Source organism: Ovis aries, chromosome 13 (assembly GCF_016772045.2).
Source record: "Ovis aries strain OAR_USU_Benz2616 breed Rambouillet chromosome 13, ARS-UI_Ramb_v3.0, whole genome shotgun sequence".
NCBI classification, from domain to species: Eukaryota; Metazoa; Chordata; class Mammalia; order Artiodactyla; family Bovidae; genus Ovis; species Ovis aries.
Genome location: NC_056066.1, coordinates 63,791,531 through 63,811,806, shown reverse-complemented (window position 1 = coordinate 63,811,806; position 20,276 = coordinate 63,791,531). Strand labels below are relative to the sequence as shown.

Sequence of the window (20,276 nt, the reverse complement as noted above, 5' to 3'; positions counted from 1 at the left end):
CCTTGGAAGAAAAGTTATGACCAACCTAGACAGCATATTAAAAAGCAGAGACATTACTTTGCCAACAAAGGTCCGTCTAGTCACGGCTATGGTTTTTCCTGTGGTCATGTATGGATGTGAGAGTTGGACTGTGAAGAAAGCTGAGCGCCGAAGAATTGATGTTTTTGAACTGTGGTGTTGGAGAAGACTCTTGAGAGTCCCTTGGACTGCAAGGAGAGCCAACCAGTCCATTCTGAAGGAGATCAGTCCTGGGATTTCTTTGGAGGGAATGATGCTGAAGCTGAAACTCCAGTACTTTGGATACCTCATGAAAAGAGCTGACTCATTGGAAAAGACTCTGATGCTGGGAGGGACTGGGGGCAGGAGGAGAAGGGGACGACAGAGGATGAGATGGCTGGATGGCATCACGGACTCGATGGACGTTGAGTGTGAGTGAACTCCAGGAGTTTTTAATGGACAGGGAGGCCTGGCGTGCTGCGATTCATGGGGTCGCAAAGAGTCGGACACAACTGAGCAACTGAACTGACTGAACCTCTCTAGGTCTGTTTCCTGTCAGAGAAACGGGGATAACACCATCTCTACCTCACAAGGTTGTTGAAAGACTGAATGATTATGTATGTGGGGGGAAAATGCTATGAATGTTTATTATTCATACTGTCAGAATTTAACTAAATATGTTTTTAAAATAAAATGTTCTTAGGCTTTTGGGGACTTGATAAAATATCAGGAATATTTTGAGTGGGTCAAGGATTAAAGTAAAATTTACTTAAGCACTCACTATCTGCCAGGTCCTATGTAAGAAATACATAAATACAATAAGGCAAACAAAGTAACCTGAAACTGTAAACATGTCTACAGTATTCATACAAAATTAGGTTTCCATTCCCTGGTGGTCCAGGGGGTAGGACCACTTGCAAAGCAGGGGCATGAGTTCGATCTCTGGTCAGGGAACCAGAATCCCATATGCTGAGGAGACAGGGAGGGAGGGACAGACAGATGTAGGGAAGAATGAAAAACAACATGTTCAAAGCTAAAATTCTGGCAGCCTTAACTCAAATGACTAGCTCATTCCCTTGGCTTGGTCTGTATATTTTTTTCCTTCACTTTCTATGTCTACTTAAATTGCACCATTTCGGATGTTTTATACAATTTACTAAAAGGGCCATTTTATTTTAAATACAGAAGGCATACATCATAAATAAAGCCATTAGTAGTCACCCAGAATATAAAGGCACTGAGGTGTACCATAAAAGTCAACACAGCATTGCACAGGATATTCTTCTGATTCAAACTGCTTGTTACAGAAAGAGTCCTCAAAGACATCAGTACCACATATGTATAGTTTTTATTGTCTCCTCAATACCCAAAAGACTGTTTGCCTCAGAATTATGACATCAAGATAAGGAAATTAGGAGGCAGTGAGAAAAGTCCAACATTTGGATGCTGACTTTATGCATGATAAAGTATTATTCTAGTTGCTGATCTACAGCGACAGTTTATTGCTGGAAAAATACCCTTTTAAATAGTATAGATTATTCTAAATTAACATTATAAAGTTGCAAAGAAAATAAATTCAAAATCGTAATAAAATGTATTTTAAAACACAATTTCATGTAAAGAAGACTAATGAAAGTACAGACTACAAACATTTTTAGAAACAGTGATTCTCTCCAGATAATTACAGAGAATCATTGTGATAGAACTGTGAGATGCTTTGCAAAAACATGCTGATAATTTTAATAATGTATGTTCTAATTCACATTAGTTTCATATAATCAAAATTATTTATTTTAAATCTCTAAGAATAAAAAAACACACCACTTGGATAACAGTAAAGACAAATCAAAGAAACCTTAGTATTAATTGGCAACCAGTTAAATAATCACAAATTCATACCACAGAAAACTATGCAACAATTAGAACAACTTACTAGTAACTGAAATGGAAAGAGTTCAAGAATATTTAAGTTATAGAATATATATAATGTAATATTTTTGCAAATAAAAACAAAATGCATATCCCTATAGGTAAATATAAATAAAGGCAGAAAAAGTATCCATTCCAAACTGTTAATAGTGGCTGCCCTCCTGTGTACTAAAGAAGGAAGTCATGGGGAACTTGTGGTTTTATATGTATTATTTGAGTTTAAAAAGAAAATATATACCATACTTGTACAATTTGAAAAATACCTCAAGACTAAGTAGATAGAGAATCTACACTTCAAAGCCCATCTTCTCCCCTGAGCGCCAGACTCCTAGGTCTAACCTTTACAACTGTCTGCATTACTAAAATGACTAAGGTGAAACTCTGCCTGGCTCAACAGCAGCACCATTCACCCAGTTGCTCAAGCCAAAGCTATGAGCATTAAATCTTTCCCTCATCTAGTTGTAAAGATTCTATCTGCAAAATATACCCTACTATATACCCTAAAATATATGCTTACTTTCTTTTAACTACATTAGCCCAAGCCACAACCAGCCCTTCCCTGTCAACAAACTATTACAAGTCACTAAATAAGGCTCCCTGCCTCTGCACTGGAGAAGGAAATGGCAACCCACTCCAGTATTCCTGCCTGGAGAATCCCAGGGACAGAGGAGCCTAGTGGGCTGCCATCTATGGAGTCGCACAGAGTCGGACACAACTGAAGCGACGCAGCAGCAGCAGCCTCTGCATTTGCTCCTTCTCCCTCTCAGCCATTTCCCATCAAAGTTAGTGTATTCTTCTGAACATCAGAATTATATCTTGCTCTACTCTGCTTAAATATCCAATAATTGCCTAACTCACCTAAAACAGAATCCAAATTCCTCTCTGGCTTACAGACGCTCCGCTTCATTCCACACATGACCTACTTTCTTGAGTTCTCCTCTCCTTAACATTCTCCTCCTTAGCCACTGTAAATCTGGATTCTATTTCTCAAACACACTAAAGTCATTCTGGACTTATAGGCTTACACTAACTGTTCCCTCTGCTGAAAATGTTTTTCCCACTTATCTTTAAATAGCTAGCATCTTGCATTCAGCCCTCAAGGTAGTACTCAGGTCTTCCCTGACTACCCAGTATAATGCAGCCATACTATTACTTTCTACCACATTACTGAAATTTTTCTGACTTTTTAAATTAATTTTATTAATTTCTACAAAGGTAGGCAACCTTGTCTGCCTTGCTAATCAGAACCTGAAATATTCTACAGTTTTAATTAACTAATGTCCACAATTTATATTAAGGGTCACTCTTTATGAAACTTATACAGTCCTAAGGATGTTGACAAATGCATAACTGCCACGTATTCAATAGTATAGTGTCACAGAGAATAATCTCCCAACTCTAAAAATCCCGTGCTTCCCTTATTCATTCTTCTTCCCTCAATAAGAACTTCTGGCAACCACTTATCTTTTTACTGTCTCTACAGTTTTGCTTCTCCCAGAATATTAGATAGTGGAATCACACAATTTAAGAACCTCAGCCTGGCTTCTTGGTACTACGATTAAAGTTTCCTCTGTATCTTTTCAGAACTTGACAGTTTTTTTTTTTTAATTTGCTGAATAAACATTTCACATGTGTTCATTCCAAGGATGTTAGATGCTTCCAGCTTCTGGCAGTTATGAATAAAACTGCTATAAATACTATCATGCAGGTTCTTTGTGTATGTAAGTCTTCTACTCAACTGGGTAAAGAGGACTACAATTACAGGATGATAGGGGTAAACCTATGTTTTAGCTCTGTAAGCATCTGCCAAATCATCTTCCAAAGTGGCTGTACCACTCTGCATTCCAATTAGAACTGAAGGAAAATTTCTACTGCTCCATATCCTCACAAGTATTTGATATTGTCAGAATTTAGTATTTCTGGAATTTAGCCAATCTAATAGGTGTACAATGATGTTTCACTAGTGGCTTAGTTTGTAATTCCCATGTGACATGATGTTGAGCATCTTTTTGTTTGTTTGACTATTTACCATCTATGTACACTGTTTCACGAGCTATCTGTTCAGATATTTTACTCATTATTTGTTTTCTTACTGTTGCATTTTAAGAGTTACTTGTGTATTTTAAATATAAGTCCTTTATATGTTTTACAAACATTTTCTCATAGCCTATGGCTTCTCTTTTCATTTTCTTAACAGCCTAAAGGTGCTGGTCGCTAATTCTACAAGTCTCAAGTTGAGTGCAGTGGATGGGTTCCCCACACCAACAACCAATTCTCCAATGCCAACTGGGTGTCCTACAGTTTAATAAAAGACAGGAAACAAATATGACATAGTTTTATATATTTAAAAAAATTTTCACCAAAAAATCTATTAAAAGTAAAATATACTAAAATTTCAGGGTACCAAAAAAAATCAATATATAAAAGTCTATTCTATACACTAACAACAAATCATCAGAAAGCAATTAAGAAAAACAATCCTATGTACAACCGTAACAAACAGAATATCTAGGAATAAATTTAACCAGCTAGGTGAAAGATCATCTTTCACTGAAAACTAAAGACATTATTAAAAGAAACTGAACACAACACAAAGAAATGTAAAGATATTTGGGCTCATAGATTAGAAGAATTTAACATTTTTAAATGTCCGTATCACCTAAAGCACCTAAAGCAATCTACAGAGTCAATGCAAACCCTATCAAAATCCCAATGACATTTTTCACAGAAACAGAAGAACAAAAAAATCCTGAAATTTGTATGGAACCACAAAGGGCCCCAAATAGCCAAAGCAATCCTGAGGGGGGGTAGGGGGAAACAAAGCTGAAGTATCATTCACTCTGATTTCAAATTATATTACAAAGTCACAGTAATCAAAACAGCACAGTACTATCAGAGTGACACACAAATCAATGGAACAGAATTGAGAGTTCAGAAATAAACACACACATATATGGACAATTAATACACAAGAGAAAAGAACACACAATGGCGAATAGATAGTCTCTTCAATAAATGATGTTGGAAAAACTGGTCATGCAAAAGAATGAAACTAGACCACCAGCTTTACACCATACAAAAGGTCAACTCAAAACAGATTAAGGACTTGAATGTAATACCTGAAATCATAAAACTCTTAGCTGTCAACATCACTAAATATTAGGGAAATGCAAATCAAAATCACAAATGAGATAACGCCTCACACCATTAGAATAAGTATTATCAAAAAGGCAAGAAATAACAAGTGTTAGAGAGGATGTTGAGAAAAGGGAATCCTTGTATAGTTTGTGGGAGAGAAAATTACTGTAGCCACTACTGAAAACAGTATGGAGAGTTCTCAAAAATTAAGAATATGATTCAGCTATTCCACTTCAAGGTATTTATCCAAAAAATTTGAAAACATCTATTTTGAAAAGATAGATGCATACTGATGTTCAATCTAGCACTACATACAAGACGCAAGATATGTAAACAAACTAAGCTGCCATCCATGAATGACTGGATTAAAAAAAGATGTAGTATATATTTAAAACAAGGGACTATTACTCAGCTTAAAAAAAGAAAAAAATTTTTTTTTAAAGAGAGGAAATTTGCCATTTGCAACAATATGGATAGACCTGGAGGGTATTATGCTAGTGAAATAAGACAGAAAAAGGCAAATACTGTATGATTTCTTTCATATGTGTATGGGGGTGGGGGTTGAGTAGACAAACCAAACAAAAATAAGTACACAGAGAGAACAGAATAGTGGCTAGCACAAACTAAGTGTGGGAAGGGCAAAATGGATAAAGGAAGTCAAGCGCATGGTGATGAATGGAAACTAAATTCTTGCTAGTTAGCATGTTGTAGTGTATACAGAAGTCAAAATATAATTTTGTACTCTTGAATCTTAAACATCATAAACCGATTTTATATCAATCAATCAGTGAAAAGGTTGTCTGTCAAACTACTAATCTAACAGAATAGACTTCAGAGACCATACAAGACAAAGAAAACAGGACTATACAAAATTAGTCTGAAACAATCAATCAAATGACAACCACAGTAGGCAGCAAGAAGAAACCATGAGATGGGAGAAGAATCTGGTATTTCCAGAGCTACCACATTATAACATTCAAAATGTTTCATTTTCATACCAGCAAACTGAATTCAACAGCACATTGAAAGGAGTAATACATCATGACCAAGAAGGATTGATTAATCCCTGGGATGCAAGATGGGGTCAACATACGAAATAAATAAATCAGTGTGACCAACAAGGACCTACTCTATAGCAAAGGAAACTCTACTCAGTATTTTGTGATAACCCATATAAGAATCTAAAAAAGAATGAAAATATATAGAACTGAATCATCTGCTGTATACCTGAAACTAACATAACACTGTAAATCATCTATGCTCCAATAAAATTAAAATATTTTTTAAAAATAAAGAAAATCAATATGTTACACCAAATTACAATGAAGGATAAAAACCATATGAACATCACAATTAATGCAGAAGAGCATTTGACAAAATTCAATACTGTTTCATAAAAAACTGTCAGGTTAGGAACAGAAGGAAATTACCTCAACAAAATATGAAAAAGCCCACAGCTAACATTACACTCAACAGTGAAAATCTGAAATTTTTTCTTCTAATACTAGGACAAGACAGGATGCTCACTCTCACCATTTCTAGTCAACACAGTACTGGAAGTCCTAGCCAAAGCAATTAAGGCATTTAAAAAGACAGAAAAAATTGGAAGGAAAGAAGGAAAATTATCTGTCCCCAGATGACATGATTTTATATATAAAAAAAGAAAAAACTATAACAGTTCCAAACAGGAGATTCCCTGGTGGTCCATGCTTCCAATGCACAGGGCACAGGTTCAATCCCTGGTTGGGGAACTAAGATCCCACATGCTGCATGGTCCAGCCAATAATAACCAAAAAAAAGAGAGAGAGATTAAAAGTGTTGGCAAGGATATGGATCGCTTGTACACAGTTGGTGAATCTCTTATATTGAATAGAGAGGCAAAAATCATCAACAAAATACAAACAAATTGAATTAAGTAATATTCCATGACCAAGTGGAATTTATACCAAAAATACAAGCTTGGATAATATCCAGAAATCAATTAATGTAATATATATTACATAGACATATTAGAACAGAGTACAAAAACAACATCATCATCTCAACACACAAAAGGCATTTGACACAACTCACCCTTTCATGGTAAAAACACTGAAGAAACCAGAAGTAAAAGAGAACTTCCTCGACCTGGAAAAGGGCATCTAATTTAAAAAAAAATCAAAACTATAGCTTCAATTCAGTTCAGTTGTTCAGTCGTGTCCAACTCTTTGTGACCCCATGGACTGCAGCATACCAGGCTTCCCTGTCCATCACCATCTCCCAGAGCTTACTCATGTCCATCAAGTCAGTGATGCCATCCAACCATCTCATCCTCTGTTGTCCCCTTCTCCTCCTGCTGTCCATCTTTCCCAGCATCAGGAGTTTTTTCCAATGAGTCGGTTCTTCGCATCAGGTGGCCAATGTATTGGAGTTTCAGCTTTAGCATCAGTCCTTCCAATGGACAGGACTGATTTCCTTTAGGATGGACTGGTTTGACCTCCTTGCAGTCCAAGGGACTCTCAAGAGTCGTCTCCAACACTACAGTTCAAAAGCATCAATTCTTCAGCACTCAGCTTTCTTTACAGTCCAACTCTCATATCCATACGTGACTACTGGAAAAACCATAGGTTTGACTAGACGGACCTTTGTTGGCAAAGTAATGTCTCTGCTTACATCCTGCTGCTGCTGCTGAGTAGCTTCAGTCGTGTCCGACTCTGTGCGACCCCATAGACGGCAACCCACCAGGCTCCCCAGTCCCTGGGATTCCTATCCTACTTAATGGTAAAAGACTGAATGCTCTCCCCCTAAAATCAAGAACAAGAAAGAATGCCAGCCCTCATCGTTTTTATTCAAATGTTCTAGCCAGTGTAACTTGGCAAGAAAATCAAACAAAAGGCATATGGACTGCAGAGAAAGAAGTAAAACTACCCTTATTTGAACATGATCTGATCTTGTGTTCAGAAAAATAGAATAACTTAAAAATTATTAAACAAGAGGGAACCAAGGCCCAGGTTCAAAAAAATTTCCAAATACACTATGGGTAGATTGTGAATGACTATGTGGTCAGTGACCTAGTTAACAAAGAACAATATATAATATTAAGTAAGCACTATCCTATGCATTTCGGTTATTAGATGGAAGAAAGCTTTCAATCTGCTGTTCTTCAAAGTTTTTCTGTAAAGGGCCAAAAGCAAACATTTTAGACTTGGGGACCATATGATGTCTGTAACAATTGTTCAACTGCCATCGTACTGTGACAGTGTGACAGAGAACACATAAAATGAATGGGGCTATCCCAATAAAACTTTATTTATAAAGAAAAAAAAAGCAGCAGGCCAGATTCCTCCCATGGGTCATAGTTTGCTAACACATGCTCTTGAGCATTAAAGTGAAAAATCTGTAACATCCTACATACATCACACTCATGGCATAAAACTGGGAAGTATGGAAGAGGCAAAAACTTTCTTAAGACATTAGAATAAAACAGTTGGACATGGGTGGACTATCTTACAATTAAACTTAACTTTACATCTTCATTACACCCATTACTACTCCCTTCATTTGCTTCTTCCTGTAGTATCATACTCACTTCAGTGTTTCTCCGTGCCTTACCCCAACCTGTCCACACAGTGTTATCAAAAGATTTCTAAGCTGAACTTTCTACACAACTCTGATCATCTGCCATGATCCTGCTTTGCCTATTATCTTATTCCACATGCCATTCTCCCATACATACCCTATGCTCCAGTCACACAAAATTATTCATCATTCTCCAAAATGCCATCTGTTTAATACTTCTGTGATTTACTTATCTTGTTCTGTTAAAACTTTGCCCCACTATTTCCCTAAATTTCTGGTCATCTGGTCTTCTCTTAACCTTCAATATTCTGCTCAAGCATCTCATCTGGTAGCCTTCCTTAAACTAGAAAGCAGAAACAATTCTTCTAGTCTACTCTACAGCATACATTAAAAGATACTATAACATGGTAATTAAGTGCCAGGAGCCAGCACACAAGATCCCACCCATGACAAGGTCATGAGGAGAGACCTGACAGGCAAGGCAGATCAGGACTCGAGGGACTCCCTGGACCTGCTTGAGCATCTACCCCATACCAAAATCTGTCTGTCTACTGTTTACTATATTATGCCTTTCACCAACTCTTCTGGCATTAACAGGGGGCTATCTCCGACCACCTTTCTCTGGAGAAAATCAACTTAGGGCTCTAGTCGATAAGTCTCCTGGGCATGAAAGGAATATGTCAATTCAAACCCCTCTGTTAGCATTCTAACTTTCGTGGCAGGTTTATTCATACTCTTACACTAACGCACATGATTGTTCACAACTTCCCAACCATGAAAGGCAGGGGAACTTAAACATTCTAAAGTCCTAAGAGGTAAAGAGCCCTTCGAGGAGTAAAAATTATTAGAATAGTGCTGGTGAAGGATTTTACTGTTGAAACGATGCTTGCTGCCAAGTTTCTATATCCCTTACCCATTGTGTGCCTGGAAGTATATTAGTTAATATAGTTGGTATGCAGGGAAAATAAGTAGTAGCCTTGGTGTTAGCAACATTAGACCTTTGAGTTAATAAATTTTTTCTTTGTTATAACCCACTGCACCTTTGCCCCATAGGAATGTAACTTTATTTAGTACTTTCTGAGAGTGGCACCAGACTTTAGAAAAAACACTTTTAGAGAAAAATAAGTTTTCTGGTTGACAAACCTTTATCAGAAAAAAGGGTCATAAAATGTTAACAGGTCCCCAGGCCAGAAGATGATGTAAATCACATAAGACTTTTGTATATGAAAGGTATGCAGAAAGAAAGCCTGGTTTCAATACAGGTCAGAACTGCTGACCCTGCATGACTCTGCATCTTCCATTCCCCTCTATGTACAACCCAAGGTATAAAAGCTCTTTTTAAAAAATAAAGTTACAGACCTGCTCCACTTAAGCTTGGTCTCTCCATCTCTCTCCCCGTCTCTCTCTTCAACTCCATCCATCCTGAGGGAACCCCTGGATCCTGCTGGGGCTGGACCCCGGCAATTAAGCGTGCAGGCTTTGGAGTCAAATAGATCTAGACCCACATCTCTCCACATCCACATGTATTGCTTACTGTGTGAACTTAAGCAAATCACTGAATTACTTTCTTCATCCACAAAACAGGAATAACTTAATTGTAGTTTTGCTTTTAAGATTGATATAATACCTGTAAAGTGCTGCTATTGTTTAGTCACTAAGTTATGTCCATATAAAATCTGTGCAACAATGTTTACAGTAGCTCTATTCACAGTTACAAAATATGTGAAACAAGGTGATCTCCCTCCACGTGCGTGTGCATGCTCAGTCACTTCAGTAGTGTCTGACTTTATGACCCCATGGACTGTAGCCTGCCAGGCTCCTCTGTCCATTGGATTTTCCTGGCAAGAACACTATAGTGGGTTACCATATCCTGCTCCAAGGGATCTTCTGGACCCAGGGATCAAATCCACATCTCTTGCATTGGAGGCAGATGCTTTACCCCCAAACCACCAGGGAAACCAATCTCCTTCCACAGGTAAATCAATAAACTGTAGTACATTTACACACTGGAATACTACTCAGCAATAATGTTTTTAACAAAACGCAACAGGATTTCCCTAGGGGCACAATGAATCAGAGTCCACCTGCCAAGCAGGGGACATGGGTTCAATTCCTGGTACGCGAAGATTCCACATGCTTCAGAGCAACTAATTCTGGTAACTGCAACTACTGAGCCCGCATGCTGCAACTATTGAAGCCTGCACACCTAGAGCCTATGCTCCCCAACAAGAGAAGCCACCACAATGAGAAGCTCACACACAATGAAGAGTAGCTCCATTTACCACAACTAGAGAACGCCCATTCTAGCAACAAATACCAGTGTAGCCAAAAGTAAATAATTTTTTTAAAAATACAACTCAGAGGAATCTCAAAGGCATCATACTGAGTGAAACCCCTTCTCAAAAAGTTTAATATGTACTATTCTATTTATGTGACAGTCTCCAAAAGACAAAACAAAGAAATGGAGAACAAACTTGTTGCTGCCAGAGGTTAAGAACTGAGGGTGAGCTTGACTAAAAAATACAGCACAAGGGAGGTTTTTGGTGTGATGAAATTGTTCTGTATCCTGATTGTGGTATTAGTTACAAGAATCAATAAATGTGTTAAAACTCATACAACTGTACACCCAAAAATATTCACTGGAAGGACTGATGTTGAAGCTGAAAGTCAATACTTTGGCCACCTGATATGAAGAACTGACTCACTGGAAAAGACCCTGATGCTGGGAAAGATTGAAGGCGGGAGGAGAAGGGGACGACAGAGGATGAGATGGTTGGATGGCATCACTGACTCAATGGACATGAGTTTGAGTAAACTCTAGGAGTTGGTGATGGACAGGGAGGCCTGGCGTGCTGCAGTCCATGGGATTGCAGAGTCAGACACGACTGAGTGACCGAACTGAACACCCAAAAAAAAGCCAATCACTGTATGATAATTTTTTTAAACACTTAAAACATTAATTAAAAATTTTAAAGACTACCACTGGGTTGAACAGTGTCTCCCCTTAAATTTATGTCCACGTGGAAACGAGAATTTGACTTTACTTGATCTTAAAGGATCTTCACAAATATAATCAAATATAAATCACAAATATAATGGATCAAGCTAAAGATGAAGACACAAACTGGAGATATATATATACACAAGACAAGGAATGCGAGAAATCAGAGGCATAGAACAGATTATTCCTGAGAAGTTCCAACTTTAGTTATACCTTATTTTGGCCTTTTAGACTCCTGGAACATGGGGGGAAAATGAAGCTGTGCTGTTTTAAAACTGCCCAGTTTGTGGCAATTTATTACAGCAATCCTAAGAAACTAACATAGCCTATGATTTCTATTTATGTGACATTCTGGAAAAGGCAAAAACATTGGGAGAGAAAAATGAGTGCTTCCTAAGGAATGGGGCTGGGGGACCAAAAAATGCTCTTAGTTTTTACAACAACAACAACAAAAGAAAACATCTGACATTAGATTTATGTATCTTAGGGAGATCTCTCCAGGACTCATGTCCCTTTCAAGGATCTCTCTTCTACCTCTGTCTCTCATTGCTAGATTAATCTATCTGTTTTAATGTCTCTTTCGTTTTATAATCTTCTTTCACCTCCTCCAAAGATTATTTCTAAAGCCAATTTCAACTTTGCCTCCATTTACAGCTTTAAAATTCACAGAAATGGAAATAGGTGACTATGAATTTCCTATGGAAAACTGTGACGTTTCACATGATTTTTTAAAACACTTTCACAATCGAATACACTGTAGAGCCTGTATCTTCACCTAGTAAACCACTGTGATTTGAGTCAATGAAGATAGCAATTTGAATCTAAAATCTAGTACAATATTAAAATAATCCATTATTTATTAGTCTTGTCAGGTACAAAGAAACTTAAAACAGGGCCAATTCTTAATACTTTATCATTTATTTTGAGTAATGTTTACTATCACATTAGAAAAATGTGACTGAATGTCTAATGTAAAAAGGTGCTAAAATATTGCCAGCAATAAAAACTAACCTTAACATCTTCATGAAAGGCAGTGGGGAAAAAAAATGTGGAAAGACACACAGTTCACAAGATTATTTCAGTAACATCTTATCCCATAAGTAACAAACAGAGAAACTACATTTCTAGCCTTATTTTAAATATGTGTCCTATTTATACATAAATCATTAAATAACCAGGGCATTATGAAATTTGCTTGGGTTCCTTTTCAGAAATAACACATCCAACATAATCAGTTATTTTTATAGGCCATGTCTAATTTATCCTACAAAACTTGATAATTATAGGCCTGTAATTTCTTAAAAGAAGCCACCAAAAAGACATTTCAGAAAACACACAAAACCAGTAAGGAGAAAAACTGCTTGCTGAAGCATTAAGTACAGACAGAGTTCAAAGAGCTAAAATACACAGTGGTATTCAGAGAACTAAAACCAAATGAAGCTAAACTCTCAGCCTTACTAAAATACAAAAGCATACGTGGTAATTAAATATTGAGTAGTCTCCCATGGATAGGGCCACTCAGCCATGCTCCCAAACCCCTACTCAAGTGAAAGGGCTACATATCAAAAGACCTGTTTTGAAAAATCTGTCCTCATTCACTAGCCACTACAATGCAGAATGGACTCCAGCCTCAACCCAGTTGGAAGTGGAAATATGGGGGTTTGAAGTAGTTCTGGTGTATGCAACCAGTAGCCACATTACCCAGCTGAGCTGAAAACTAATTCCTATTCACTGGGGTCACAGCAGCAAAGACTGTAAGAGCAATGTTTAGATCTCATTCTCCACTAATGACAGCAAAGGAGCTAACTTTGGCTCATGGGTTGACAAAGATACTGACAGAGGGATTAACAGTTCTTTGGGTTGGGGTAGAAAGCAAATGCTAATTCCCATAACTTAATTTCTCAACAAAAGGAGAGAAACTAACTCAGATCCATTCACAATGGGGAAAAACTGCTTTCCTATTTACTGGAAAAAATTACCTTAATAGGGAAGCAGGATGTAGACCATCCCCTATCCCCCACAACAGTGACACTTTGGCTCTGAACATCATGTAATGATCTCAGATAATCCAGAGTTCTTCCCCATCTTCCAGCCAAACAGGAATCCAGTGTGAATTCTAAAGCATAGGTGTAAAAAAGACAATTATCTTACTCAGAGAAACATGAAGTGAAGTCGCTCAGTTGTATCTGACTCTTTGCGACCCCATGGACTGTATGTGGCCCACCAGGCTCCTCCATCCATGGAATTTTCTAGGCAAGAGTACTGGAGTGGGTTGCCATTTCCTTCTCCAGGGTATCTTCCCGACCCAGGGATCAAACCCAGGTGTCCCGCATTGCGATCAGACGCTTTACCGTCTGAGCCACCAGGGAATCCCAAAGAGAAACATAAGAAGGTACAATTTTCAAGGTTCAACAGTATAAAAGAGTTGAAGGAAACTGGCACCAGAACTGTAAGTTTTAATATTCATTTGCTGGTTTGAACTTTGCACCTAGTATTACAGAAGGCAATTTTTCTCCCAGTTCTCCCAAACAGCTTTCGGATAAACATCTTAGTATTAACTATTATTATAAGCTGTGTCCTGGCTTTGATTATTTACTGCTAGAGTTTAAAGGATTTAACATGCCACAATAAATATAACTACTGTTGTACTACTCTAAATATTGCTCTCTTCTGCCAAAAGTCTTGTGCGAAACTATACAACTCGATTAAATATAAAGCTCAATTTCCTGGTGTCCAAGAACTCTTGTTTCTGACTATCTCTTAAAACCCATAAATTTTCCTCAAAATAAAGACTCTGGACAGCCACCATTCCATCCTTCCAACAAGCCTTTCTCAGATCATTTTTACACATTGTTTAAGAATTATCAGTCTTCCCTGGTAGTCCAGTGATTAAGAATCCACCTGCCAATACAAGGGACACAGATTTAATCCCTGTTCCAGAAAGACTCCACATGCCACTGAGCAACTACTGAAGCCCATGTGCCCAGAACCTGTGCTTCACAGCAAGACAAGCCACAGCAATGGGGAGTCTGCACACTGCAGCGGGAGTAGCTCCTGCTCACGGCAACTGGAGGAAGCCTGAGAGCAGAAACAAAGACACAGGGAAGCCAAAATAAACATTTCTTTAGAAAGAGAATTATTGAGGAAACCAGATGTCAATAATGAGCTAACAAGTAATGTCTATGTATACTACATAAACAAATTGATGCATTTATATTAAAAGAACTAAAAAGCATAGTTTTAAATATTGTATTAAAAATCCAGCGAAAAAAATCAGAATCATTTATTTCCAAGAGTTCTAAACACTGGGGGCAGAGTGAGTGAGTGAGTGAAGTTGCTCAGTTGTGCCCAACTCTTTGCGACCCCGCGGACTACAGCCTATCAGGCTCCTCCGACCATGGGATTCTCCAGGCAAGAATATTGGAGTGGGTTGCCATTTGGGACAAATAACCATTTATCCATTAGGAAACAAATAGGATTATGAAAGCAGAGTCAATTTTACACTCCAGTTTGGGCCTGCAAATTTTCACCTTAGTATTCTATTCCAAGACTACCTCCTCTCAAAAAAATCTATAAACAATAAGTTCTGGAGACTGTGTGGAAAAACGGAACTCTTTGCACTGTTGGTGGGAATGTAAACCGATACAGCTGCTATGAAGAACAGTATGGAGGTTCCTTAAACTAAAAATAGAGCTACCATATGACTCAGCAATCCCACTACTGGGTATATACCCTGAGAATACCATAATTCAAAAAGACACAAGTGCCCCAATGTTCACTGCAGCACTATTTACAACAGCCAGAACATGGAAGCAATCTAAATCTCCATCGACAGACAGATGGATAAAGAAGATGTGGTACACAAATGTAGGGGATAGTAGCCATTAAAGAAGAACAAAACTGTGTCATTTGCAGTAATGTGGATCAACCTAGAGTCTGTCATACGGAGTGAAGTCAGAAAGAGAAAAATAAATATTGTACATTAACGTATACATGTGGAATCTAGGAAAATGGTACCCATGAACTTATATGCAGGGCAGGAATAGAGACCAGACGTGCGGTCATGGGGGAAGGGGAGGGTGAGACGAACGGAGCGAGCGGCACGGACAGTACACACGAGCATGCAGACAGCCAGTGGGGAGCTGTACAGCACAGGGAGCACCATTTCACGCTCTGCGATGACCGCAGGGGTGAGACGGGGGGATGCGAAGGAGGCTCAGGAGGGAGGGGATGTATGTGTATATATAGCTAATTCACTTTGTTGTATAGCAGAAACTAACACAATATTGCAAAGCAATTATACTCCAATTAAAAAAAATTTACAAAGACTACCTCCTCTACTTTGAGTCCCAAAGGAACTGAATAAAACACCATTTCAAAGAAAGCAAAATACCGCACACATCTTATTTGTTCTTACAGATAAATGCTTGGGAATCCAGCAAAGTTAAATGGAGTGCCCAATCAGGCAAAGATTTCTTAGCTGTGACACCAAAAGTACCGTCCACAAAATATAAAATCGAGAAATTTAGCCTTTTTAAAATTAGGAACTTCTACTCTTCAACTTCTACTCTTCATTGGAAAAGACCTTGATGCTGGGAGGGATTGGGGGCAGGAGGAGAAGAGGACGATAGAGGATGAGATGGCTGGATGGCATCACTGACTCGATGGACGTGAGTCTGAGTGAACTCCAGGAGTTGGTGATGGACAGGGAGGCCTGGCGTGCTGCGATTCATGGGGTCGCAAAGAGTCAGACATGACTGAGCGACTGAACTGAACTGAACTCTTCAAAAGACACCATTAAGAAAATGAAAAAAGAAGCAAAAGGCTGGGAGAATATATCTAACTAAAATATAACACTTATCTGATAAAGGGCTTACACCCAGAATTCACAGAGAACTTTTAGAACTCAATAATAAACAAACAACCCAATCAAAATGAATGGTCCAAGGTCAGAACAGAAGATGCAGCCGAAAACTGAGATCTCTAGTCTTGCTCAATGTTAATTTCATGATTTAAAACCACAGTTCCATAACTGCTGCTGCTGCTGCTAAGTCGCTTCAGTCCTGTCCGACTCTATGTGACCCCAGAGACGGCAGCCCACCAGGCTCCTCCGTCCCTGGGATTCTCCAGGCAAGAACACTGGAGTGGGTTGCCATTTCCTTCTCCAATGCATGAAAGTGAAAAGTGAAAGTGAAGTCGCTCAGTTGTGTCCAACTCTTTGGGACCCCATAGACTGCAGCCTACCAGGCTCCTCCATCCATGGGATTTTCCAGGCAAAAGTACTGGAGTGGGGTGCCATTGCCTTCTCCGGTTCCATAACTGAGCCTCCCCCCAAAAAAGAAAAGAACAACAGGGAAACAAATGAAACAAAAAAATCTATGTCACTGCATACCTGAACTTACTCAATTTGGTCCATTTCAAAAGTATTTATATATGGAGTCTAGGACCACTCTCAAATCCCTCTTGAACAACAACAGAAAAACCCCTAATAAATAGCACAAAAAAGAAATTCAAAATCATCACACAAAAATCAAGTAATCACTGAAATGATTAAAACAGACTTCTTCCTTTTCAGAATTACAAAAGGTAAAATATTTGTCTGGATACCTCAGAATGATTCATATTTTCTTAGGCAAGCAGTAGCAACAGCAAGTCCTATAAGAGTGAAGTTTCTTTTAATAAGATATTAAAACATTTTCCTTCTCCAAAATAAAATCTGGATGACACAGGGACTTCTTTGCCTAAAGCTTAATCCTTTATAAATGTTTACCCCACCCAAGTAAATAGTTAAAAGAGAATATAGAATTACAAAACCAAAGAAAATGTAATGAAAATCCTGCCCCAACCAACCTTTACCTTTCCAGAAAGCACTACTTTTAACATTTTATCAAACATTCATTTACTGAGAGACTATGTATTAGAGAATGGTTCTAACTGCTTTGTCAATAACAGGAAAGGAGGTGGAATAGCACAAGACCCTAGCACAAGAAATAGCCTACAAGATAATTAAGACACTAAAAAAATCAAACAACCCAGTTTAAAAAAGGGCAACGAAACTGAATAGACACTTCTCCAAAGAAGATATACAAATAGCATAGGAAAAGAAAAGTACCACTAATTACTAGAGAAATGCAAATCAAAACCTCAACAAGATACCACTTCTCTCATCATTAGAATGACTATTCTTTAAAAAAAAAAAAAAGAAGTGAAATGAAATGTTGTCATGGGTGTAGAAAATTGGAACCCTTGAGAACTGCTGGTGAGAATGTACAAAGGCATAGCGGCTGGGGAAACACTATGGTGGATACTAAAAAAAATTAACATGGCGTTACTAACAATAAGGTCCTACTATATAGCACAGGGAACTATACTCAATATCCTGGGATAAACCATGTTGTTGTTGTTGAGTTGTTAAGTCGTGTCTGACTCTCTGTGACCCTGTGGACTGTAGCCTGACAGGCTCCTCTGTCTGTGGGATTTCCCAGGCAAGAAAACTGGAGAGGAATGCCACTTCCTTCTCCAGGGTATCATCCTGAACCAGGGATCAAACCTGAGTCTCTTGCATGGCAGCCAGATTCTTTACCACTGAGCCTCCTGGGAAGCACTGGGATAAACCATAATGGAAAAGAACATAAAAAAGAATGTGCACGTGCATAACTGAGTCATTTTGCTGTACAGCAGAAATTAACATTTGTAAATCAATTATATTTCAATAAAAAAATAAATAAAAACCCACCATGGAATTACTACTTGATCCACCAGTTCCACTTCTGAGAATACACCTAAAGAACTGAAAGAAGGGACTTGAACAGATACCTATACAGCCACATTCATAGCATCATTATTCACAATAGCCAAAAGGTAATCCAAAAGGCCACTGACAGATGAACAGATAAACAAAACGTGATTATACACATAAAATGGGATGTTACTCAGCTTTTTAGAAAGGAATGAAATTCTGAAACATGCTACATGAACTTTGAAGACACTGCTAAGTTAAAAAGCCAGACACAAAGGACAAATATTGTATGATTCCACTGATATGAAGTAGCAAGAATAGTCAAATTCTATAGAGACAAAAATTAATGCAGTGATACCAGGGAGGGGAATGGCATTATTGTTTAATAACACATACAGAGTTTCAGTTTGGAATGATAAATTCTGGAGATGCATAGTGGTAATAGGTATGCAGCATGGGAATATATTTAATATCACTGAATTAAACACTTAAAAATGGTTGAAGTTGTAAATTTTATGCATATTTTACCAACATGCTATGCATATTTTACAATGACAAAAAATAATCAGGACATATAAGTCTATCATTTTCTTTGCCCCTTATTAATGAAAGTATCAATTTAAACAGTAAAATCAACAGAACAGACTGAACATCTATGCTATATCTCCAACTCTCCCAAAACTCCAACAAGAAAAAGGAAAAAAGTTTAAATCCTGAAGGGCAAAGAGAAAGGGAGAGCAGATGACTGCACATCAATGTCAGCAACATTCTGGACAATAAAAAGCAATAGTAGCCAGGTTCTATACATTTCAATACATACATTAACAGTTTTTAATTAAGACCTACAGTAATTATCTTTCCTTCCAGAAATTCAAGGGTAAAAGATAATCTAGGATTTCCCTTTTACTAGCTTTCCACAGAAGCAAATGCAGCTAATCCCTCTTTGATATTCCTTTCCTTCCACAGCAGACCCATAATTAAATGAACCACCTAAAAATCTCTTTAAATTTTCAAAACAAATGAACTTCAGAATCTAGGTTAGACCATGCTTCAAAAATTCAAAAAACAAATTCTCTTTGCATTAAATTAGACTTGGATTTAGCTCAATTTGATCCTTTTACTGCATTTCTATGATGGCTGCAACTCTACTTTTCACAGGCTCAGTTCAGTGTTCTTATTCATTGATGAGGGAAAAGTTGCTGTCTCTCAAATATTCTGAATATTCAGGCTCTAACACACCTTAAAGATCAACATTCAGAAAACTTAAGATCATGGCATCTGGTCCCATCACTTCATGGGAAGTAGATGGGGAAACAGTGGAAACAGTATCAGACTTTATTTTTTGGGGCTCCAAAATCACTGCAGATGGTGACTGCAGCCATGAAATTAAAAAACGCTTTCTCCTTGGAAGGAGAGTTATGACCAACCTAGATAGCATATTCAAAAGCAGAGACATTATTTTGCCAACAAAGGTCCGTCTAGTCAAGGCCATGGTTTTTCCAGTGGTCATGTATGGATTTGAGAGTTAGAGTTGGACCGTGAAGAAAGCTGAACGCCGAAGAATTGACGCTTTTGAACTATGGTGTTGGAGAAGACTCTTAAGAGTCCCTTGGACTGCAAGGGGATCCAACCAGTCCATTCTAAAGGAGATCAGTCCTGGTGTTCATTGGAAGGACTGATGCTAAAGCTAAAACTCCAATAGTTTGGCCACCTCATGTGAAGAGTTGACTCACTGGAAAGACTGATGCTGGGAGGGATTGGTGGCAGGAGAAGGGGATGACAGAGGAGGAGATGGCTGGATGGCATCACCGACTCAACGGACATGAGTCTGAGTAAACTCCAGGAGTTGGTGATGGACAGGGAGGCCTAGCGTGCTTCGATTCATGGGTCGCAAAGAGTCGGACACGACTGAGC

General features: G+C 38.2%; 1 protein-coding gene across 18 annotated transcripts in view; it reads right to left on the bottom strand.

Moving 5' to 3' along the window:
- The window catches only part of ITCH (itchy E3 ubiquitin protein ligase), a 99,999-nt gene that overhangs the window by 70,288 nt on the left and 9,435 nt on the right, over positions 1-20,276 (bottom strand). For 2 of the 18 annotated variants that reach the window (XM_042230054.2, XM_042230046.2), the window contains 2 exons: positions 18,360-18,413; positions 13,603-13,739 (listed from right to left, as the gene is read on the bottom strand). The exons of 7 other annotated variants lie outside the window; for them this stretch is intronic. The gene's annotated coding sequence lies outside the window, so the exon portion shown is untranslated. Of the gene's footprint in view, positions 1-7,137; positions 7,206-13,602; positions 14,702-18,359; positions 18,414-20,276 lie in introns of all 18 variants that reach the window. 9 more of the 18 variants (XM_042230058.2, XM_042230051.2, XM_042230057.2 and 6 more) reach the window with 5 other exon arrangements.